The sequence below is a fragment of the Podarcis filfolensis genome, assembly GCF_964270895.1.
Source record: "Podarcis filfolensis genome assembly, chromosome: 10".
Taxonomy (NCBI): Eukaryota; Metazoa; Chordata; class Lepidosauria; order Squamata; family Lacertidae; genus Podarcis; species Podarcis filfolensis.
Genome location: NC_139612.1, coordinates 43,450,804 through 43,473,271, shown reverse-complemented (window position 1 = coordinate 43,473,271; position 22,468 = coordinate 43,450,804). Strand labels below are relative to the sequence as shown.

The window sequence follows — 22,468 nt, the reverse complement described above, 5'->3', positions numbered from 1 at the left end:
TGGCATTGCAGCTCTATCTACCACAAAACAAGGAAGCTCGAAAGGCTGTCAGTCACAGATGGCTTAATTAGTCCTCAGAGGTAGTGCAATTAGACCCTTCCTTCAGATTCAAGTTTTCCTCAGTAAAGATCATTCCAAAGCTAATAATACATAAAAGAGGAAGATGAAAAGGAAACTAAGAAGAAGAAGGAGAAGGGGGAGGAGGAGAGAAAGTGGAGAGGGGGCAGTGAAAAAAGTAGAAAGCACTTGGGCAAGGAGTTCTTAGCATATAATTATTTCTTGAGCATTTCCTTTTCTCCACGGCTCTAAAGCAATTCAGAAGAACTGGTGGATGTTGCATGGAGAATGAAAGCAAATTGGCTTGCTTGAAATCACAGCTTGTGGAACCTCTCAGGCAAAAATCTGCTTTAGGAGAGGAGTTTTTGAGGGCCTGTGCTGTCATCCAGGAGACAGCACCCCCCTTTGGGGTGTTTCCTGGGTGGCGGGAGATGGTACTATTGGTTGCACATGGGATGTGGCACGCCAGGCCACACTGGTTACATATTTGGAATAATGCTTGGCCCAGCATGGGCCTACTGAAGGGTAGATGCAGCCTGAGGAAGCTTGAGCAGAAAGCAGAAGGGACTGGAGCCCATTTTGCACACAGTGCAGAAGCAGAGCCAGGTTTGTCACTCGAGAAAGAGTCGTACCTGTGTGAGATGCATATTTGCAAGTGTATTTGTATTGTTTCTTTCAGAATGTTAGGTATACACTTGAAACATCTGAGCACACATAAGTAAGAGAAAGCTCTTGTCTTGGGTAGAACTCAGGTGAAGTTTGTCAGAAAGGGATGAGAAAAACTGAACCAGCCCTTTTCTTCAAAACAAAGTTATGGTTGAAATGAGCCTTCTCTTTACTTGCATCTAGTCACCACTATAAAGCGGAAGCTGCTTGCCCCATTCCATAATTATGACAGTGACTGCATCCCTTACCCTCTGCTCTGCCTGTAGGATGACATATCCATTTAAAATTATGGAGGAAGTAAAGAGGCAGAGTAGTATTCCTTAAGGACATAACTTATTTTTATGTGGTGGTTTATTTAAGGCACTTCCAGGCAGCATAGGTACCAATGCCAGGATACAATGCCTTGAATATGAGGACTGATCTTTTGAAACTTTAATTCGATTACTCAAGCTTAAACAAGTGTTCAGTGATATAACATAGAGCACTACATACCAGTTTAGATATCTTCCAAATATTACTAATCCCAGTATAGCTGCCTTGAAAGAGTGGTGTTAAGAGACATACAGAAAATAGAACAAAAGTCTTCCAAAAGATGGCATATTTATGTTGGCATGAAAAGGCTGTTTTGGATTCCTTGACCAACAACTTACAGTTATTAAACCAGCAATAAGGGTTCAGCAGCGGTGATTCTGAAAAAAAAAAAGGATTATTGCCTGGACATACACCACCAACGTATTACGCTTTAGAGCCAGTAATTCATTGGTGCGGAGGAGCCACATGTTAGAATCACAGCTGTTTCAACTCTGTTCCTATTTAAGACCTCAGTCAAACCTTACTCAGTATATTCATCCTTCTTCTATGAATGGAAAGGTCCTTATTTCTGTACCACAGGTTTGGATTTGAATTCAGAAGATTTTTTAAAATAAGATACTATGTCCTCTTAGAAAACTAAAATTTTCATATTGATAATTTTGTATATCCCAGTGCTTGAAGTTCCATCCTTCTTGGCTGTGCTTAGATGCAGGAGTATGTAAGAGAATTTCAAGAGGTATTTTAATCCTATTATTGACTGTGGCCTCATATTGTGCAGCCTAATATTGTTCAATAGGTGATTTTCAATAATATCATTTTAGGATTTATAGCAATGATACTTCTGTCCAAGGAAGAAAAATCTACAAAGAAAAATTGAGACAATAAAGATTTAATAGCTGCCTTCCATGCATATTCTCCAGTTGGTGTCTGAAGAAGTACAAAGAGAAGCTCAGTCCTGGAGATCTTGTTCTGTATTGTTTGGAGAATTGTTTTATTGTTTGCATGTGCTGTATTGTTTGGGGAATTGGATTGTTGAATACACAGTGGCTGCAGCTTGTATCTTTTGAATATGTTTATATCAATATGAGTTTTAATTGGGTCCCTGTGACTTGGTATCTTTGTTACCTTATACTGAGTCAGACCATACAAGCCCAGTATTGTAGCCCCTGGAAATATTGGTGGTTCAACCTGGGGTCTTCCTCAAGCAAGGCAGATGCTATAATTCTGAGTAGCGGTTCATTGTGGACTTGATGCTGCACATTATGCAAGTTCTTCTTTGAACATGCATGGATTAAGTTACTGCCTATCATACAATCTATTTACTTATTTAGTTTACATTTACATCCCACCTTTCTCTGGCCCAAGAGCTAGCTTAGGCATTAAAAAAAACTGGGAAACTGCAGTCAAACATAACTATGCATAAATGCTAGTTAATGCATGAAGGGGTTAAGACCATAGAACTCTGTTCCTAGACTCAGCTAGGGCACATCCTCTCTTCTTTGTGAGGGAGAAAATGAATCTTCTTCTCTTCCTGTTCCTCACACTCTCTCTCTTCTTGCCATGTAATCCACTAGGCCGGTTGTGTCTGAACAGGATCCAAGTTCAGACTGCATGTTTGAAACTATGTGCTGCATTTTGCACCCTGTGATCTCCTTGCTGCTGCGTGGATTAGCGCATTAACCAGATGTTTGGATTTAGTAAGTAAATATTTTAAACTTACTTAAAAGTGTGTGGACTGTTCATTGCCAGAGGGGTAGAGAGAAAGGGGCAAGAGCTGTAAGGAGACCGGATGTGCAGAAGGGTTTGTTTTATTACATGCTATGCTGCCAGTTAACTCTGAGAGTGTTTTTAACTCTTTCCCACTGGAGGCCCCGTGTTTTGAATCGAGGCGCCTAGCCAATACTTCTGTTAATTATGTTGTGGAGGTGGGGGGGGGGGTGATTAACAAAACCAATCCTCCTGGCAAACTGGGAATATCCCCTCACTCACCCAAGTTTAGAATATTCCACCATTCTTCAGCAGAGTTTCTTTTTCTTTGAGAAAAATAAGTGACTCACGTAAATGTAAACAAGCTTTAATAATAAACTGAGAGAAAACTGTAAAAAAAAACATAATGAGAGAAACTAAATACAAAAACATGAGGCAAGTCTGGGGCAAGAGGCAAGAAGAGGCAGTTGGTCCCTCTTAACTGACATTCTTAACTGAACACACACTGAAGGGAGGGGCTGATTCCAGAGCATAACCCACAAGCCCCGCCCACCAGATATCAAGCATTCTACTCTTCATATTAGGCCTCAGTATTAATTACTCATGTGTAGGTACGACAGTGCTAGTTCAAGCACGAGGAGCAGAGTCTACCATGACCTTGTGGGGCCACTGTAGACTCCACCTTGATTCTGCCTCTCAGCCTAAACTCCTCTTGCCATGCCCTCGCACTTCCACATTTCTTCACTTTCTTCTGCTGCTGCTTTATTTTATTGGTGGTCCTCCAAAATCGGGGTTTTTTGTGTTGTTGTTTTTTGCTATGAAGCAAAGTTCAAAGCTGGGTAATCCTTCAACCAAACTATCTGGCAGATTTCTTAACACTGAGAACAAAATTAAAGTCAACTGTACTTAAATGTGGACTTGGGGACTACTTCATTTCAGTGAAGGCAGCTGAAATGTAAAGGGCCAAAACTGACTCCATAAAGAGGAGTCGGCATGTCCTACAGCCAAGATGACATGGCACAGGCTTTGAGTTTGGCCATTTTCTGATTCTTCTTTTAAGGCAACGTGTGAGTCATAAAAAGTCAAACCAAATTATGCTTGAATAGCTGAATCAAGAGGTAAAATAACAATGTTCAATTAACTTGGATTTACCCCAAGTTGGCTTGGTATGATTCTTTACAGAGAACTTGTGAATCATTAACATTTGAGTGGTGGTGGTTTATGGTGCCTGGAACATTGCTGGAACTGTATAAATGTTAAATAATAGGAACAGCACTGCTTGTAGCAGAGGCTGTACTATTGGCTGACCAAAACAACCTGCATGCATAAAAATATGTGAAGGGGTGTGTGTGTAGATATGTGCATGTGCATATCTGGGTGAATTAATAGGGAGTGTGCCTCATAGTCTGGATCAGCTGGGACCAAATCTCTATTCTCTAAGTATACTGTTACAAGATTTATCTGCGTTCCCGTCACCAAAGCACTCATTACAATAAGCCCCACTCACTTCAGTGGGTCCTACAGTGGGAGACAACAATGAGGTGGTAGAAAGAATTTACAATGCTGTCCCAGGCATGTTTACTCAGAAGTAAGTTCCACTATGTTCAGTGGAAACTTAGACTTAGGGGATAGGATTGTAGACTAAAACCAATTAAGGAGTTCACTTGAGGGATAGTTCTCTAAAGAAAAGGCTGCCAGGCCACTGAAATTATATCTCATTACAGGATAAAAAGTATTCTAGCGCAAATTACAGTGAAGCCTGCAAAATAAATATTAAAACGCACTTTTATTGCTCTGTGAAAATGGGTTGTTTGCAGTACTATTTTCTATACTCTACCTTTACTTAGCAGCAATTTGGATATGGTGAAGGAAGTATGTATGAGACTGCAAATATATAATAACTGGAAGCTATTAAATTGCCTTTTTGTTCTGAGGTAGCTGACCAGAGTTTGGCCTCTTTGGGGCATCAGTTGCAATCTTTTCTCTGCATCATCACAAAAGCTGAACAAAATAATTTCCAAGCCGTTTTCAATTGCATTTTATGTTTCTTCCCATTGCCATGACATTTATTTTTTCACACATGAGATTGTTTGGCTTGTACAAAGGAAATGAATGCTTTTATTCATGGTTCTGTAGTTGAGACCTATGAGACATAGCTCTGCCAAACAAGTTGATATGCATGGTGTTGGTGCGACATCACACTTTGTACCGTTGTGCTGGTGTTGCAGCACACTGGCTGGGATGCTGTGCTCCTGCATTATCAGCAGCTATAGTTGCTGGATGTTACCTGGGACTAAAGAGCCAAAGGAAGGCACATGGTACTTTCTGTCACCAGCCAGGTGTGCTAGGGTCATCAGGAGGCTGCACAAACATAACAGCAAGGGTGAGGCTAACCTGGCATCCTTCAGTCAGAGAAGGAGCTGGAGGGTCTTTGCTTTGCCCCTCTCTGCAAGAAAGAACATTCTGCCCAAACTTCCTGATGCTCAAGGACTGTGTTGCACCACTTCTCCTCAGCTATGTGGTTCTCTGGCCCAAGCATCTGACCTACCTCAATTTCCCTGCACCACCTCCTGTCTCTCACTAAGCCCTGAGCTGGGTTTCTGCTAGGTATTCTCAACTCTCTTTATTTTCGCTGCCATCACAGATACCAAGTATCTGAATGACCCCACCTCTAGGATAGCCAGTCAAGAGGCCTGTGCGCATGCTGCAACAGTTTAATTGATAACAGAAGTAATAAAAGCTTTGATGGTAATTCAGCGCACAGAAGCGTAAGGTTTCAGTTGTACACTTTCTTGGATTTTACCTTGGTTCATATAAAGACTCCTATCTAGTCTACCCTTCCAAATATACCTAAGTTAAATCCTCCCTCACCATTTATGCCCAAACCATGACTAGCAACAATGCTGACCCCACTCTATCTCACTAACCCTGCCATAACAAACCAAACACCCTCTTCCACATCCAATCATAGTTCACTTCCAACTTTCCAAGTACTGTTTCTCCTCTTTCCAAAGGAACACTAATCCTACTTCACCTAATATACTTACCTACATATCTAGCAGATACATACCGTATTGGCCCAAATATAAGCCACACCCGAATATAAGCTGCACCTTTAAAATTCAAGGGGGGGAAAAAGACAAAAAGACAATACCCGAATATAAGCCGCTCCCTTAAAATTCCATAGGCACTCACACCCATTTTACTGTATATCTGTTTCAGCAGTGATATTGTAAAAGCCAATTTTTGTAAGGTTGCAAATTTAAGCCGCACTTTAACTTTTCATGGTTGGAATTTGGAAAAAGGTGAGGCTTATATTCAGGCCAATAAAGTACTATCCCATATCTGTGTACCTTGATTACTCTAATATTTACACAATATCATTTACACATACCTCAGAACACTGCAGACTGCAAAATTAAAAGGATGCATGCTCCAGGCCCTGTCACTAATCAAGACACCCAGGGCCACTGGAACGCTCACCTCCATGCCTCCCGGAAAGATAATATAGTAGGGAGACCAGTTGGGCCCCATTCATCACCCACCTTATGGGAAAAGGGGATACAAGCAAAAGGAAATAATGAACCCCCTCCTGCACTAAAATCATATGTAACATAAGATCCAGCAAGAAATGACAATTGCAATGCTTTCCATGCAAGTAGGCACTTCCTTACGGCTGCAATACGTCCAGAATTTCCTAGAGATAGCTGGGATTTGGTCGTCAGAAGCAGCGTCTGGTCAAAAAACGCTGGAGTGTCCTGGAAGTATAGATTTTGGCAATTTCCCCCCTAAAAAAATTGCTCAAAAACTTCTTTTTGTGATTTTGCAAAAAGAGAGAGAGAGAGAGAGAGAGAGAGAGAGAGAGAGAAAGAAAAAAGAAAAAAAGTTCAACAACTTTTGTGCTTGGACTTTGACTTTTTGAAATATGGCAACCCTACTTAAACTAAGAAATTCACGTATGGACATGCCAAATGAAAAACTAAAGGAATGAAGAGTTGACACCATTGTTTCCCTTCCCCTTTCCTTTTCCCCTTTGCTTTGTGTCTATTAGATTGTGAATTTGTAGGCAGGGACTAACTTATCTTTAAATATATGCAGAGCACTTAGAAAATGTTAGGTGCCTTGTATTTTGAGGGATGGTGGTGATGACAATGAAGCAGTGTAGTGATGGCATGTGTTGCTATCATGTTGCAGAGAAGGGTGTGAAGACATTTGGCCAGGATTGGGACAAGGGCAGGATTGGAGAGGACTTGTTTACATATCCCTGTGGAGGCAGCCTTGTCAGTGTAACCGCATGTATCTACAGTAGCATAGCAGGTTGTACAGCCTTTGCAACATAAAAACTCCTGTACCTTTCAGATGTCAGGTGGAGAGAATCGTAGCAGGTGTACCTTTTCAGACTTCTGTTGTGCTGTGAAATGACAAAGCTGCACCTGCTGAGATTCTCTCTCCTACACAACGGTGAAGGTACAGAGGCTCCTGTCTTGAAAGGCTGGCCATCCCTGTAGTATAATAAGTTGTTATAATGGGAGTGTAGCTACTGCAGCATGATGGATTTGTCCCATTTGCCTTGTACAGGATGCTACACTAGCTATGTCAGCATGTGCTGCTGTCTCTGCAATCGCAGCTCTGTGTATCAGTTGGGCTGGAGTACGAAAGTAGATGGTTGAGAGCACAGCTCCTTAGCCAAGTCAGGTCTGATACCTGCATTACTGGAACAGGGCAGTTCCTGTTTTACTGTGGCTCCATTTAATAAACCATAGCTTGGTGTTACTTGCAAACAAAACGTAAGTTGCTTCTGCTGATTTCTACATCCCGTTTTGGTGGATACCAGCTTTCTTTGCTTTTAATTGTGACCAGTGGATAGATATCTGACACATGAATAGGCCAAATCTCGAGCACACATGCCTGGCTCTTGGGAACCTTTCTTTTCATACTGCAGACTGACCCTTGTGCACAGAAATAATAATAATAATAATGGCTTAGTGCAGGTGTGGAGAACCTTTGCCCCTCCAGATTTTGCTGAATTATAACTGCCATCATCCTTGGCTGTTGGCCATGCTTACAGGAGCTGATGCGACTTGTAGTTCAGAAACATCTGGCACACCAAAGGTTTTCTATATCTGAATTAACAACAACAACCACCTGGCCTTCACCCTAAGGCACTAGAATGGCTTACAACAATTAAAACACAACCCACTCACAGAAGACACATATCCACATAAACTTTTTGTCATAAGTAAACATCTTTCGCAGGTAATAATGAAGGGCTCTACAATAAATCAAGGGCCACACACAATTAACAAGATATCTGAAAGACAGAATGTCAACAGGTGAAGCTTTCCCCATACCAGTAATAGCATTTCCATATACAGTACTAGAAGAGGCTTAGCCTTTGATTTTCTGCCTGTCACGCAGCTGTTAAAAACACGAAAGCCCTGCTCTCCCTTAATGCCAACTCTAAAACATGCTGTGAAGCCCTGGACCTCAATCCTAGCCCCAGCAGCTGCATCACTGAAAACAGATACATACATACATACATACATACATACACACATACATACTGTACATACATACACAAATGTGAAAGGCCATTTTAAGGAATAAATCTGATCTGTAATCACAGTGAATCACACACAGAAGTCCCTGCTGAATTTGATTTGGTTGCATCATGGTGCATCCATGGTAATCTTGAGAGAAATTAGGTTGAGAGGTCATGATGCCCTAGGCTACCCAGCAAGCTGGCATTGCTGTTTTCAAGTTTTTTATTATATTTTATTTTAAAATGAGCTGGAATTTGATCCATGATTCTTCAAACCCAACAGTTTTTTTTTAAAAAAACCCCAAATAACCTTTGAAACATGATTCTGACGAATATGCATCCATATGTGGATTTTTAAAGAGGCATATATTTTCATTTATTTGAATGGCCTTGAGAGAATTAAACCAAGAGTACATTTTATATGAGTTTTCATTTATATGAGGCTTCACAAGGGACACAAAGTATATTTGGATAGCTTGAGCTTTTAAATAACTGTGGTTTGGGGAAATGTTTCTACCAAATTCTATATACCATGACTGAGGAGGATCGTTTACGCCATCTGTGCTATCTGATTATGTGTTTGAATACTGTGTGTGCTGTTTGTCTTACTGTGCTGGCAATAGGTGCGAAGGAAGTATTAGTTACACCACTGATATGACATGAGAGGAATTAGCTCTGTGTTGATTGTGTAACTACTGCTCCTAAGCATGGCAATATTTTTCTTCCACAGAAGGATACAGCTTGGCTTACTTATTTAAATCACCTGAAGCCATCCGCCCTGTAGATTCCAGGTTCATTCTTCTTTGCCTGTGGCACAGTGATCTGTATTTACTGCTAGCAAAATGTCTGTAATGATAGGTGTGAGCGGGTGGGTGTTCACAGAGGCCCTGTATCTTTCAGGAACACAAAGCTGCAATGAGTCAATGCTCAACAATGTGTATATTGTACCTCAACACCTATGAAATCCCTATCATTGAAGTCTGCACCACGTGACAAGGGTGAGGGGATAATTTTGTTTCCAATGCAGATGTTTCCAATCTGTTCCCATAGGAAAGTATAGCAGCCTCAAAGGAACCTTTATTATGTGGAGGGAAACAGCCCACTGCCTGTGGTGATCCCCAAATCTGGTGGTGGTGGGAAAGGTTGGGCTAGAAAGCAGATTTCATCCCTCTTGGCTGTACTTGTCTCCTGGAGCTCAGTGGGAACCTTTGAAGACCAAGTCAGCACCTATACACAAAGAATCATAGAGTTGGAAGGGACCTTGAAGGACATGTTGTCCAGCCACCTGCTCAGTGCAGGATCTTCAATGCAAAATGCAACTACAACACTCCTGACACATGGCAACTGAGCCTCTGCTTGAAGTACCTCAAGCCAAGGAAAACCCATCATCTCCTGGGGCAGCCTGCTCCTCCACCAAATAGCTCTTACCATTAGAAAGTTTCTCCTAATGCTTAGATGAAATCTGCTTTCCTACCACTCTCCATTGGGACTCATCCTGCTCTATGGAGCAACTGAGAGCAAGCCTGATGCTTCATCTTCGGCATGAGAGCAATTCAGATATTTGAAGATGGCTATTGTGTCTTTGCACTCATTTCACACGCTAGCAAGGTTATGCTTAAAATTCTACAAGGAAGGCTCAAGCAGTATGTGGACCGAGAACTCCCAGAAGTGCAAGCTGGATTTCGAAGAGGCAGAGGAACCAGAGACCAAATTGCAAACATGCGCTGGATTATGGAGAAAGCTAGAGAGTTCCAGAAAGACATCTACTTCTGCTTCATTGACTATGCAAAAGCCTTTGACTGTGTCGACCACAGCAAACTATGGCAAGTTCTTAAAGAAATGGGAGTGCCTGATCACCTCATCTGTCTCCTAAGAAATCTCTATGTGGGTCAAGAAGCTACAGCTAGAACTGGATATGGAACAACTGATTGGTTCAAAATTGGGAAAGGAGTACGACAAGACTGTATATTGTCTCCCTGCTTATTTAACTTATATGCAGAATTCATCATGCGAAAGGCTAGGCTGGATGAATCCGAAGCCGGAATTAAGATAGCCGGAAGAAATATCAATAACCTCAGATATGCAGATGACACAACCTTGATGGCAGAAAGTGAGGAGGAATTAAAGAACCTTTTATTGAGGGTGAAAGAGGAGAGCGCAAAATATGGTCTGAAGCTCAACATCAAAAAAACGAAGATCATGGCCACTGGTCCCATCACCTCCTGGCAAATAGAAGGGGAAGAAATGGAGGCAGTAAGAGATTTTACTTTCTTGGGCTCCATGATCACTGCAGATGGTGACAGCAGTCACGAAATTAAAAGACGCCTGCTCCTTGGGAGAAAGGCGATGGCAAACCTAGACAACATCTTAAAAAGCAGAGACATCACCTTGCCAACCAAGGTCTGTATAGTAAAAGCTATGGTTTTCCCAGTAGTGATGTATGGAAGTGAGAGCTGGACCATAAAGAAGGCTGAACGCCGAAGAATTGATGCTTTTGAATTATGGTGCTGGAGGAGACTCTTGAGAGTCCCATGGACTGCAAGAAGATCAAACGTATCCATTCTTAAGGAAATCAGCCCTGAGTGCTCACTGGAAGGACAGATCGTGAAGCTGAGGCTCCAATACTTTGGCCACCTCATGAGAAGAGAAGACTCCTTGGAAAAGACCCTGATGTTGGGAAAGATGGAGGGCACAAGGAGAAGGGGACGACAGAGGACGAGATGGTTGGATGGTGTTCTTGAAGCTACCAGCATGAGTTTGATCAAACTGCGGGAGGCAGTGGAAGACAGAAGTGCCTGGCGTGCTCTGGTCCATGGGGTCACAAAGAGTCGGAAACGACTAAACAACAACAACAACAAATTGTGTCTTCTCTAAATTTTACCTTCTTCAGGCTAAACATAGGCAGGTCTTTCACTATTTCCACATAGGCCTTGTTTTCAGCCCCTTCGCTACCCTGATGCCCACCTATCTCTTGATCTTCATAACTTTGCCTCAGTTCTATTTCTTGGTCATGCAATCATGGGGTGCAACCCAGGAATTGGCTTTATGCAAAAGATTATTTCTGTATCTCTTTCTGCTTCTTAGCTCGGGTCAGGCATCCAGTGGGCATCATGCCTTCCCATAAATCTGAACCTAGGCTTCCCTCATCTAAATTTAACACCCCAGCACTGCACCAACATTATTGTGTAGGTTAATCTGTGGAGAGAGCTGCCTTGAATCAGGGGTGTGTACTCAAGAACAATTTGCCCATTTCTAGTCCTTTGATTAAATGGGATGAGGGCTTCCTGCTTTCATAGATGCTTTCACTGATGCAAGGGATGAAGCTCTTTGAATTAACCTTTGCAGAGATTTGAACCCACAAGATACCCTCTCTGGCGCAGAGACATTTGTTTCCTAAATGAACAAGTAGAGGAATAGAGCAACAGCGTACAAATCATTTAAAAGGGAAATGAACAATCATTTATAGAAGCAAAACGGCAAAAGTAGCTTTGGGAAGCCAATTCTGCCCGGCTGAATGGGGCTGTGTAATAACCATGTCTAAGTATGAATTGAGTTATTTGCATTAAAGAATGACTGAAGAAAATTGCATAGATGGTTCTTCTCCCCCTCCCCTTTTCCTCTGTTAGAAAGGAAGGAGGTGAAATGTGTGAAAAAAAGTAAGAGCTGCCAAACATAAAGCTCTTTGGGGAGGAAAAAATATTAGACACAAAATGTCTCCAAAATGCATGAATCAACCTTGGTAATGAACTGACTGTCCCCATGCTTGAACTCTATTAATGCCACAGATCAGAAGCACAAAGACTCTGGGGAGAAGGGGGGCATTTTGATTCTCCTTACTGGGAGACAAAGGGTGTGCTTTTTGAGAGTGAAATAAACGTTACCTTTGATTGTCCTGCATTCCTAATCATTCCCAGCCTGCAACCCTGGCCCTATTCACATGCTGCTTGGGTCTCCATTTCCCTGGTGCACTTCCTAATGGATTCCAGAGCTCAGGAATGAGTGATGGACCCTGGCTTGGCATTTCCATCACTGCTTGTTTTTGCATTCATTATCCTTGAGAAACCAGCCCGCCTCATTACGATGTAACTGTCTTGCAGAGGGAGACTGGGAGCTAGCTGGCTCCTTAAGAGCAAAGGAAGAGGCAGGAGGGAGTCTGTTTCCCATGAGATAACATTATCTTTTTATTAAAAGAGTGAATTTAGTGCTGGTGAAAGGCTGGCAGACCCTAGAGGATGAAGTCCTTTATTTAGTCCCGTAACAGATTCAGCCCAGGCAATAGCCACGCTGCTCCTGTCTTTATACTTTAGCCAGGGGGCTCTGATGATTTGCTTCATGCTAGCTTTTCCATCACAGAGATTAATCTCCATGTAAGAAAAAAGTGTTTACTTTGTAATGTATAAACTGGAGTGTGAACTGGCTTTCTTTTGTTCTTTGCTGTGTTTTATGTTCAGAAAAGTCACATAGGCAGCTTCCCTGACCAAAAGGACACTGACACTTTGTTATGTACTAAGCTTGGATCCTAGAACAATAGGCAGGTAGGATCCTAGAATGCAACAACTGATTGGCCTGCAGGAAAAGACCAGTCAGGCTCCAGGAGGGAAGCAGAATCAGCCAATCAGATGGGACTCATTGTGTAAATAATGTATATAAAAGCCTGAGGTTTGGGGGGCAATTCAATCACTGTTTTACAAGCCACTTGTTCTCCTGTTCACACATAACGTGGTGCATATCCCCCCTCCATCTAGGACATGGGCAGAAACAAGCATGTGATGTGTCCATGTCGAAGACTGTCTTGAGTGAAGATGCAGAGAAATCAGACTCCATGTCCCTTCAGCGGTACTAACTGAGGGGAGGAAAGGCAGATAGAAGGTCTGTGCCATGGGAAGTACATCTATCAAGACTGATTTTGGACATGTAAAAAAAGTTGGGACTTCAGGAATACAAACTGACTAAACTCTTGAATGCTCCCTTCTAATGCAGGACCTGAAGCAGGAACACTCAAGTACTGTACTCAGACAAAATGGCAGTGTTCACACAACCCTATTCTTTCATTCTGTCTCCATGTAAACTTACACCAGATGTTAATTAGGAATAGATCTGTATGACACATTTTTCATCCCCAACACAGACTTGTTTCCTACTTAATATTGTTAAAGTTTTTTTTTAAAAAACAACAAGAAGAAATAAATGAGAAACTAGTTGTGAAATTCTTTCACCATTTCTAAAACAAGATTTCCCTCTGCTCAATTAAGTCTCTTAATTTTATTGTGGGGGGAGTTAGGAGACTGGATATGTGCATGAGCTTTATATTGCTTTTTAAATGTCAAGAGAGAGGTATATTGCTGTTCCCATAGCTCTGGGATACCATTTAAAATGTCTTTCTGGGTCTTGGGTTGGGTAGGATTCTGGCACTTTCATTTCCAGTGCAGAACAAGTATTTCCCAACCTTAGAGATCAGGTTTTCTAGCAAAATGACTCCGGTAAAACTAAATAGAAACAAACCACTTCCCATCCATCTAGATTTTAGCTGGCAGAAATCAAAGTGAAACTCATTTCTTATTTTCTAAATTAGACAATTGCCAGTTTAATAACTGGCTGTGATGTTTAGAGCCACATTTTGTTTCAACAATCCTTATGTGATTTGGCCTGTTCTGGTTTTTATCATAGCTCCACTTGGAGAACCGCCTCAGGCAGCAACTTTTGGGGTACTATTTAAGGACAACAAATTGTCAATTAGTTTATTGTTTTACTACCATTACCACCACGGGGGTGGGGAATTTAGTTTTTCCACCTCAGGCACTCAAATGTCTTGAGCCATCTCTGATATCACCCACATTTTAATGTGAAATTTCCATTACTTGCAGACAAACAACTGATTGGGAATCAGGTTGCCTGAAGAAAAATCTTCCCTCTTATGTTTTCCAGGTTCACAAAATAGCCTTTTGAAAATAATTGCCCCCTATAGCCTTTTGCAAGATTCTTAGTATTGAAGAAAAATGAGAACTACCGAATGCCAAGTACCTTTGAATAATTTTGTTCTGTATAAACTGTTTAAGAAATGCCACTTTAGTTAAACTGTGGGTGGAAGCAGGTATAATTATCCATGCTATCTAGAGAGGAAATGGTTCTTGGAGCAAAGAGAATGCAACATCCCTCCAGCCAGATGAAAGCAACAAATATATTTAATGTTTCATTGGAGCTGGAACTGTCCAACATAGTTAGAATATTCTACTGAACAGCTTTCTGTAACCTGCTGCCTTCCATATATATTCCACAACAACTCCTACCAGCTTAAGTCAGCACTGGAAGGTTGCCATAGGGAGAAGGGCTGCAGGAATTGGTTATGGTTTTAGTTAATTACTTAGAAGAAGGATCTTATTTACAGAAGATGATCCCCGCTTTATCTGAAAACTCATATTTATCAGAAGTCAATGTGCAGCCACATAGAATTCTGTGATGCTATAATTATGGGCCTCTTCAGATTGTGTTTCTGCTACACATTTATTGTGTAACAGTTATTAATTTGTCAAGGATAATCCAGACAAGTATCACTCCTTTGTTAGTATATCACATTTTCCCAGTACTCAATGTGGAATAATTTGCTACTGGAAAAATATTATTTTCTCTTGTTGCCAGCATGTCAAGTATAATAGGAAATGCAAAATGGAAGTTAGTTTCATGGGTATCTGTTGAATAGTGACAGTGGCATTGCCAGTGACTGAACACTAGACTTTGTGTCTGTACAGCTATGTGAATGCAAATAAGAAGAAAACAGAATATTTAAATTTCAGTCTGGGAAGAGAAAGCTGGATTGGTCAGGTAAGCAAAATTTGGAGATTGCATCTTTTTGAGTGGGTGGCTGGGAGTTCACTTAAAAAACAACACACACACTTTTTTCCTTAAAAACAAGCTTTAATTATTTAAATTGAAGCTATCAGATTATATATTAAAAGCCCAGGGGTGGGGGTGGGGTGGGGAACATCACTGGCTAGGGTGTAGTAGTACCTCATTTGTATGAGGGCATCCATTCACTGGCTACAGCCTTGCAAATAACCATCGTGAGTTCAGCTCAGTAAATGAATTAAAAATATTTTACCAACTCCTGTAAAGAGATAACATAAGTGTTCATGCTGTTTTCTTGAAATACCTGTTGCTGCCTCATTGTCAGTTCACTGAAGAGGGCAAGTGCTTTCTCCAATGTATGGTGCCAGATAAATGACATGGCATTGTGCTTGTCACTGGGGCTCTTGGTTCCTAGAGCAAACAAGGCCTCTGGCTCTTGATGGGATTCTGTCCTATCCTTGGGAAACATTCTGCAGTGAACCTAGGATGGCCAAGTCAGGGCATGCTCGCTGTATGCAACATCTCTGTGTTATACTCAAAGCTTTAATTCTAAAGTTTTGCAAATCCACCTCCAAAACAGGACCTGCTATTCACAATTTAACTATGTCCATTTTCTCCTTGGCATCTTCATGCTGTAAAGAAGGATGAATGTGGAAGTAAATGGCTACTGTTTTGAAAATTTAGGTGTAAACACATCCTCAGGGCCAATGAATATTGTCTTCATGAAGCTGCTCTTAGCGCCCCTCCCCACAAGAAGTCAGTGTCAGATCCCTTCCACAGCTACTTTAAACTATATGGCCAAGATGTTTGTTCTTTTATATAAAAAAGGTAATGGCTTTTGAGCTACCAGCAGCCATGTAATCTCAACACAGCCAGAGAACTGAATATAAAAGCTGGGGACGATTTAGCAGCTGAGAGTTGAACTACCTAACTATATGATCTTATCTGAGTCAGCCATTGGAGGTGCTGTTGTATAAATAAGTCCCCCAGTCTCCCCAATGCTTCTTCAGCTGCCAGCCTCACAGCCTGAGGGATGCCACTTCTCAGAGTTCTGAGGAGCAAAGGTATTTCTTTGATTTAGTTAACCAAATTCACCCTTAAGATTTAAAATTCTACTACTAGCCAGGTCTGTGCTGTGGGAGTTGCCAGGGGCAACCAAAGAATTCACTTTGAGTAGGAAGCACCGGAGGGCAGTTGAGGGTGTCAGTTGGTGCTGAAGAAATAAATACACCACATAGGATGGTACAAGAGGAATCATTGTTACTCCTGTTTGGCTCCTGAGAAAATAAAAAAAGACTCAAATTTACACCTGCTTCTGGGGAATGTCTGTCGAAATCTCTGAATTGGCTTACAGAAGAGAAGAAAGAAGCAAATTAGGTGCTGAGCTACTTGAAGAGGGCATGGCCACTGAGAAGTGTAAATATAAATGTGCCTTTGACACCTGTGGGTCCCCTCAGCTGGACTCTCTTGAGCAGGGCCTCATGTCCCCTTGTTTTCAGGTTCTTCCTTAGTAGCTTTTGTTAATGTAAAAGGGCCTTGAACCAGCTAAAGAAGAAAAAGCCAAAGAAATTTAAAACCTCAAATGTTTTAAATAATTAGATGAAAAAGAGACATTTTAGAGGTTTCAGAAGAATGGGGGACAATATGAAAATTGGAAGCATCTTGGGAAAGCAGAGACATATGGTAACCTTAAAAATATACCTCAGAAATTCTGATTTCACTGTCAAAACAGGAGCTGTGAGCCTTCTGCAGTGATTAGCTCTTGGCTTTCTGAATAAATTGATCTTGCATCATTCAAAAGCAAAACTTTAATATGAAATTATCAGATAAGTTTGCCTACTTCCATAGCAACCCAATCATTTTGATAAAGTGTTTTTGCTATATAATCTCAGCAGTAGTCAGCATCACAGTCACAGAGATTCCCCTCTCCCTGCACTGGTGGCATATAGCCAGGAAACAGAAGTGTTTAGAATAATGGTAAGTAATATTTTGTTCCTTTATACAAGCCTGGTTAGGTAAGGGCCTTTGTGTCAGATCCCTCTGGGTGCAGGCAGCAGCCCTCAGTAGCATTAGCAGCAAACTAGATAATTGCTTTGTTGGTTCCCATCCAATAATAATTTGTTTCTTGGGAACAACTTCAAAGCTTAAGCCTAAACTTAAATCCTTCCTTCCTTGCTGGAATTTTGATTTAGTTTTCAATGCTCTGATGAAGCCTTCATTGTAGAACTCAAGGCATTTTTTAAATGCAACATAGAAATAATAAATTCTTATTCCTGGTGGCTCTGTGGTATGAAATACAACAGTTGGAATCTGATCTGTATTACAGAATTTAAATATTATTTACAATTCTATCTTCATAAAGGCATTCTAGGCAAACTTCTTTCCTTAAGGCTGTACTTGTAACTCTAAAGTATTCCTGACAAAATTGTTTGAGGGAATTTGAACCTGTGAACTTCATAATCTCCTTTAAAATTTGCATATCATGGATATAGAGTGTTGGACATGGAAGACCTGGGTTCAAATCCCCATTCAGGCATGAATCTCACTTTCACTCCGTCTAACCTCCTGTTAAGTCTTCTTGGATTTGTAACTGGAGCCTCTTGGTTTGTGTACTGGTGTTGCTTGTGATGAGTCAATTAAAGCTATATAGTGGAAAAGAAGGGCCACTATTGTCCTCTCAGGTTCCAGGAGTGATTCACCATCTCTTAACAACATGTTAGTTCCTCCTTGACGAAGCCTACAAGTCACACCTCAGGGTTCAGCTCCTTGGCAGCTTTGTTTTCAACTTCTCAGCTTCATTGTCCATTTACCTACTTGGTCCTCCACTATATATCTGTCCCAGCCAACATTTTTGATGGACTACTTGGCTCTGGCTATGAGATCAACTCTGCCCCTAGAATGATTCTCCTGCATTGCTTTAGGCCAGTTTCCTACATTATGCCATAACTCAGGTGCTCCATCCAATTCTGATTCCAGTTGGTGCCAGGATCTTATACTTTCAGCCCTTTTTGTGTTTGGCTCTTGATTTATAAAACGTGTATACCACTTAGTACAAAAAGAAATCTCTAGTTTACATAAGATATAAAAATGAAAAAAGAAGTCACATAAAATACATCAACAGTCAAATAAGGGCTAACCCCCCCAAAAAAAACCATACAGTAAACTTTATGACCCATCTCTGATACGTACCTCATGCAGCTAATGTGAGGATAAAATGTAAATCCTTGAACTCTTTGTATGAAGTGTGAGACACAAATGTGAGGAATAGTCTAAATTCCTCTCCAAATGCAGAACTATCAAACTATGAATTTAGCTCCTACCCTCAAAGACATTGAATAGCTGGGCTCCTCACATCCCCTTGCTTATAGCAAATGTTTTCAAACAAAAAGCTGCATATGACACACCAACTTCTTATTTGGAATGAGTTTCATTCACAGACTGAGAACCTTTACATTGAGATTCACTGAATTGAATTAACTCTTGCAGTCTTTCCTAGACCAGCAAAGCTAAACCTCCTGTGGCTCTGCCAAACACCTCCAAGCAAAAATCATTATGTGTTTATTGGAAATGAACATATGAATGAAACAAGTATTCAGTGTAGTGAATCATGACGGAGAGAAAAAAACCACCTGAACTGTCAGATTAAATATGACAGAAAACTTGGTGGCGGTGGCATATGTAACAGACTACTTCAAAACTATTAAAGCATAACCTCCAACCTGCGATAGTTTCAGGAAGTTGTTGAATACAATTGGCCACGTCTGACCTAAGCCCATAACATAAAAAGGAAAACAAAAATGCTTTATGCATGTTTCCCTATTCCTTTAAAAACAAATAAAGCAAGAAATCTGTGAAAATGTCCCTGTTTCAATATGAGCTTCAGGATTCCTCAGTGTTCATAATCTATATAGTGCACTGACCATAAGATTCAGTTGAGACCTGATCCAGTGCTTGGGAAACAGCCCACCTTGATCCAAGGTGCTTTGTAGGCTGCTTGTTTAGGCTGGAGTCTGTCCAAGTCTGCTTCATTTTCTCCCATTCATTATGGTGATGATGGTGAACAGCTGTGTAACTCCCTCCCCCCTTTGACTGAAGTGGATGAAATTTGCAGGCATACTAGCCCTCCAGTTTAAAGTTTGATTTTTTTTAAAAAGGAATTGTCTATAACTTAAAATTGTGTGTGGCATGAGATGAAATTTGCAGGCAAAATCATTTATTCTGAGGGCATGAATCCTGCCAGATTTCAGAAGGATAAATGCTGTGGGTTTTTACTCAATAGTAGCTTTTACAGTTTTGGTGGGCTGCAAAAGGAATCACTTACTCTTCCTAATATTTTGTGGGCAACTGGTCTTAAATTTATAGACATGAGAAAAGTGCCCATAGGAAAGAAACCTGTCAAATTGTTATAAATTGGTCCAGGGGCTTCTTATTCCAGGCACTCTAGGTTTTTACAGGGGTAGAAGTAAAAAAAAGCCTTGCTTTCTGCTGGGTAAAACCATTTGGTGACTTCAAACTAGACCTTTTGGTCACAAATGGAGTTCTCCCTCTGCCATTTCCCCACCAAGACAGCCTCCCCCAATTTGTGGCCTTCATATATTTTGGACCACAACTTCCATCAGTTCCAGCCAGCAGTTGTCATAGATGATGGGAGTTGTAGTCAAAAATATTTTGGTCACCACCGGACTGGAGAAACCTTTCCTGTGGTCTAGGTGGAAAAAAACATAACCCTGGCTAAGTAGATTGGATTTTAATTTACTTAATTAAATTATTATTATTATTATGGTAGGGTTTGCATCATCATCACCATCATCAAAATAATGTATTTATATACCACCTTTCTTCTAAGTTGGGATTGAAGGTTGCTTGCAGTTAAAGACAACTTTATAAAATACAAAGTTATAAAAACAAACCAGTTAAAAGAATAATTAAAATATATCAGAACACATTTATAACCAGCAATTAAAATACAGTTAGCCCTGACAGCAGCCCAGTGATCAGCACCATACCTTAGTTTTCAAAGGCCTCTCTGAATAGGAAGGTCTTAGCCTGTCAGTGGATAAGAGGGAGCTGATCTGACCTCTCTTAGGAGGGTATTCCACCAAATACTATTACCAGCTACAGAATATTATTATCATAAGCTCTGTGGGGCAGTTGGTGTGTGGCCAGAGGTTGGTCTCATGCCCCTTTTAACATCATAACTGTATGGCTTATTCAGATCACACACACAAAAAAACACAGAATGCTACCTAGTGCTGATTTTTTTTAAACAAAGCAGAAATTCATATGGGCAGGGATTAAGCCAATTCTTAATATTATAGCTTGGAATGAGATCTAACACTCTAGAAAGATTATCTATATCAACCTGCTCAAGAGTTTTCATTCATTTTTTAAAATGAAAAATGAATGCCTCTTGTTAGCCAGGACATTTCTTAAGATGGATCACAAGTCTGATTCACTATGGCAACTCTTACATTGCTATGTTTAACTTGCTGCAATTCATTCACTCTAGGTAGTTAAATGACAGCATTTGTTCCCTATTTACTAACACCGTGCCATTATTTTTCGGTTGTCACAGAAAGCATGTTATAGGAAGTAGACTCTATTGAACTAACCCTATCAACTGCTCTGTCAGCAGTTCAAGATTTAGGGTGTAGGCCAGCAATTGCTGTGCCTATGTACTGCCTATGGAACAGCTACCTTTTCTAAATGCAGCATAGAAGTGCTGCATGAAGCTGTTGCGTAGCTTTTAAGTGAAGGGAGAGGGGCAGGGTGGGTGTGGGATGCAATGTATTGTTAGAAACTAGTTAAATAAGCTTAGCTAAAACCAGGAATTTCCATGTTTGGCACAGTTCAGGGGAACTGCTGCAGCCTGTCTTTCCCCCTGCAATATCCTAAATGTTATGTAAATACTACCATTTATTGAAGGGATGTGGGTGGCACTGTGGTCTAAACCACAGAGCCTAGGGCTTCACGATCAGAAGGTTGGTGGTTTGAATCCCCGCGATGGGGTGAGCTTCCGTTGCTCGGTCCCTGCTCCTGCCCACCTAGCAGTTTGAAAGCACGTCAAAGTGCAAGTAGATAAACAGGTACCGCTTCGGCGGGAAGGTAAACTGTGTTTCCGTGCACTGCTCTGGTTCGCCAGAAGCGGCTTAGTCATGCTGGCCACATGACCTGGAAGCTGTCTACGGACAAATGCCGGCTCCCTCAGACAGTAAAGCGAGATGAGCACCGCAACTCCAGAGTTGTTCATGACTGAACTTAACAGTCAGGGGTCCCTGTTACCTTTACCTACCATTTATTACTTAATATTCACTAAGAGACTCTGGGACCCTGGCTATAACTGTATTAAAGAGGAAAGAGAGTGAAGGGTGCTTAGCTAGGCAACAGAAGATCCAACTGCTGACACTCAGCAGTTCCTAGGAGGCCCAAGTGCTGTGTCTTCCTCCTCCTGCCCTGCCCTTGGACCGTAAAAAGTCCTGCAGTCTTGGGGAAAAGGTGGGCACTGCTATCACTGAATCAAGGGCTTAGGTCCCTGGACTTTTGCAGCAGGCCCCTCCCCACTTTATTACTTTGCCTACAGGGTTCTGGGTACATTGCGAAGCACAGTGCTGATGAGACCCGGCCATTTATTTTTCCTTGAGGTGTGTATCCCTCAAAAATCAGGATGTGCAAATGTGCATCACAGCCCTGTGCCCTGAGTCCTTTAAGTACCTAGAAACACTCCTGCATCGATTGGCATATGTGCTAGAGGCAGAAGAAGCTGTTACAGTGTTCTTGTAGTGCATTTTTTCTTTAATCTATACAAGCTGCTGTGGGGATCCTGCTGGACCCAAAGCTGGGACAGAAAACAAAATACTAAAGACATTCCAGTTTTCATAGGTCATACTGGTGCAACTGGCACACCTAACATTTAGTAGTAGCTTAATAGGACTGCAGCTGCCAGTGTAACATGATGGATGAACTACACTTGCCATGCTTAGGATGCCGCTTTCACTGTGTCAGGGAACTGCCATCGGAGCCAGAGGGAGAGGGAGGGCTCCAGAGGGGTTCCAAAGAGCGTCCCGGGAGGGAGAGAAGCAGCCCATCTTCTGGGGAAGGAATTCAGCGTAGCACCAGTGGAGAAGGGAGGCAGATGGGGGAATCGGCGAGGTGGCTCCATGACTCCTCGCCGGAGACCAGCGGGGAGAGCACGGGTCCTCCGCTGCCCACACCCTCCCTGCGCAGAAGGCTTCCGCGCAGGGAGAGTAGGCGGCGACTAGGCGTCAAAGAGCTTCTTTGCTGGAAGAAGTTCAAGAAACGCCCACTGACGGATTCTGCCAGCGATTGAGACAGCCACGGGTG

General features: G+C 41.6%; 1 protein-coding gene across 3 annotated transcripts in view; it reads left to right on the top strand.

Annotated features, from left to right (window-relative positions):
* The first annotated feature begins 1,591 nt into the window (after positions 1–1,591).
* GRIN2B (glutamate ionotropic receptor NMDA type subunit 2B) overlaps positions 1,592–22,468 on the top strand; it is a 291,546-nt gene continuing 270,669 nt past the window's right edge. The window contains exons 1-3 of one of the 3 annotated variants that reach the window (XM_083573738.1): positions 1,592–2,732; positions 13,030–13,169; positions 15,031–15,103. The gene's annotated coding sequence lies outside the window, so the exon portion shown is untranslated. Of the gene's footprint in view, positions 2,733–3,024; positions 3,354–3,421; positions 3,861–13,029; positions 13,170–15,030; positions 15,104–22,468 lie in introns of those variants that run through there. The other 2 variants (XM_083573744.1, XM_083573745.1) reach the window with 2 other exon arrangements.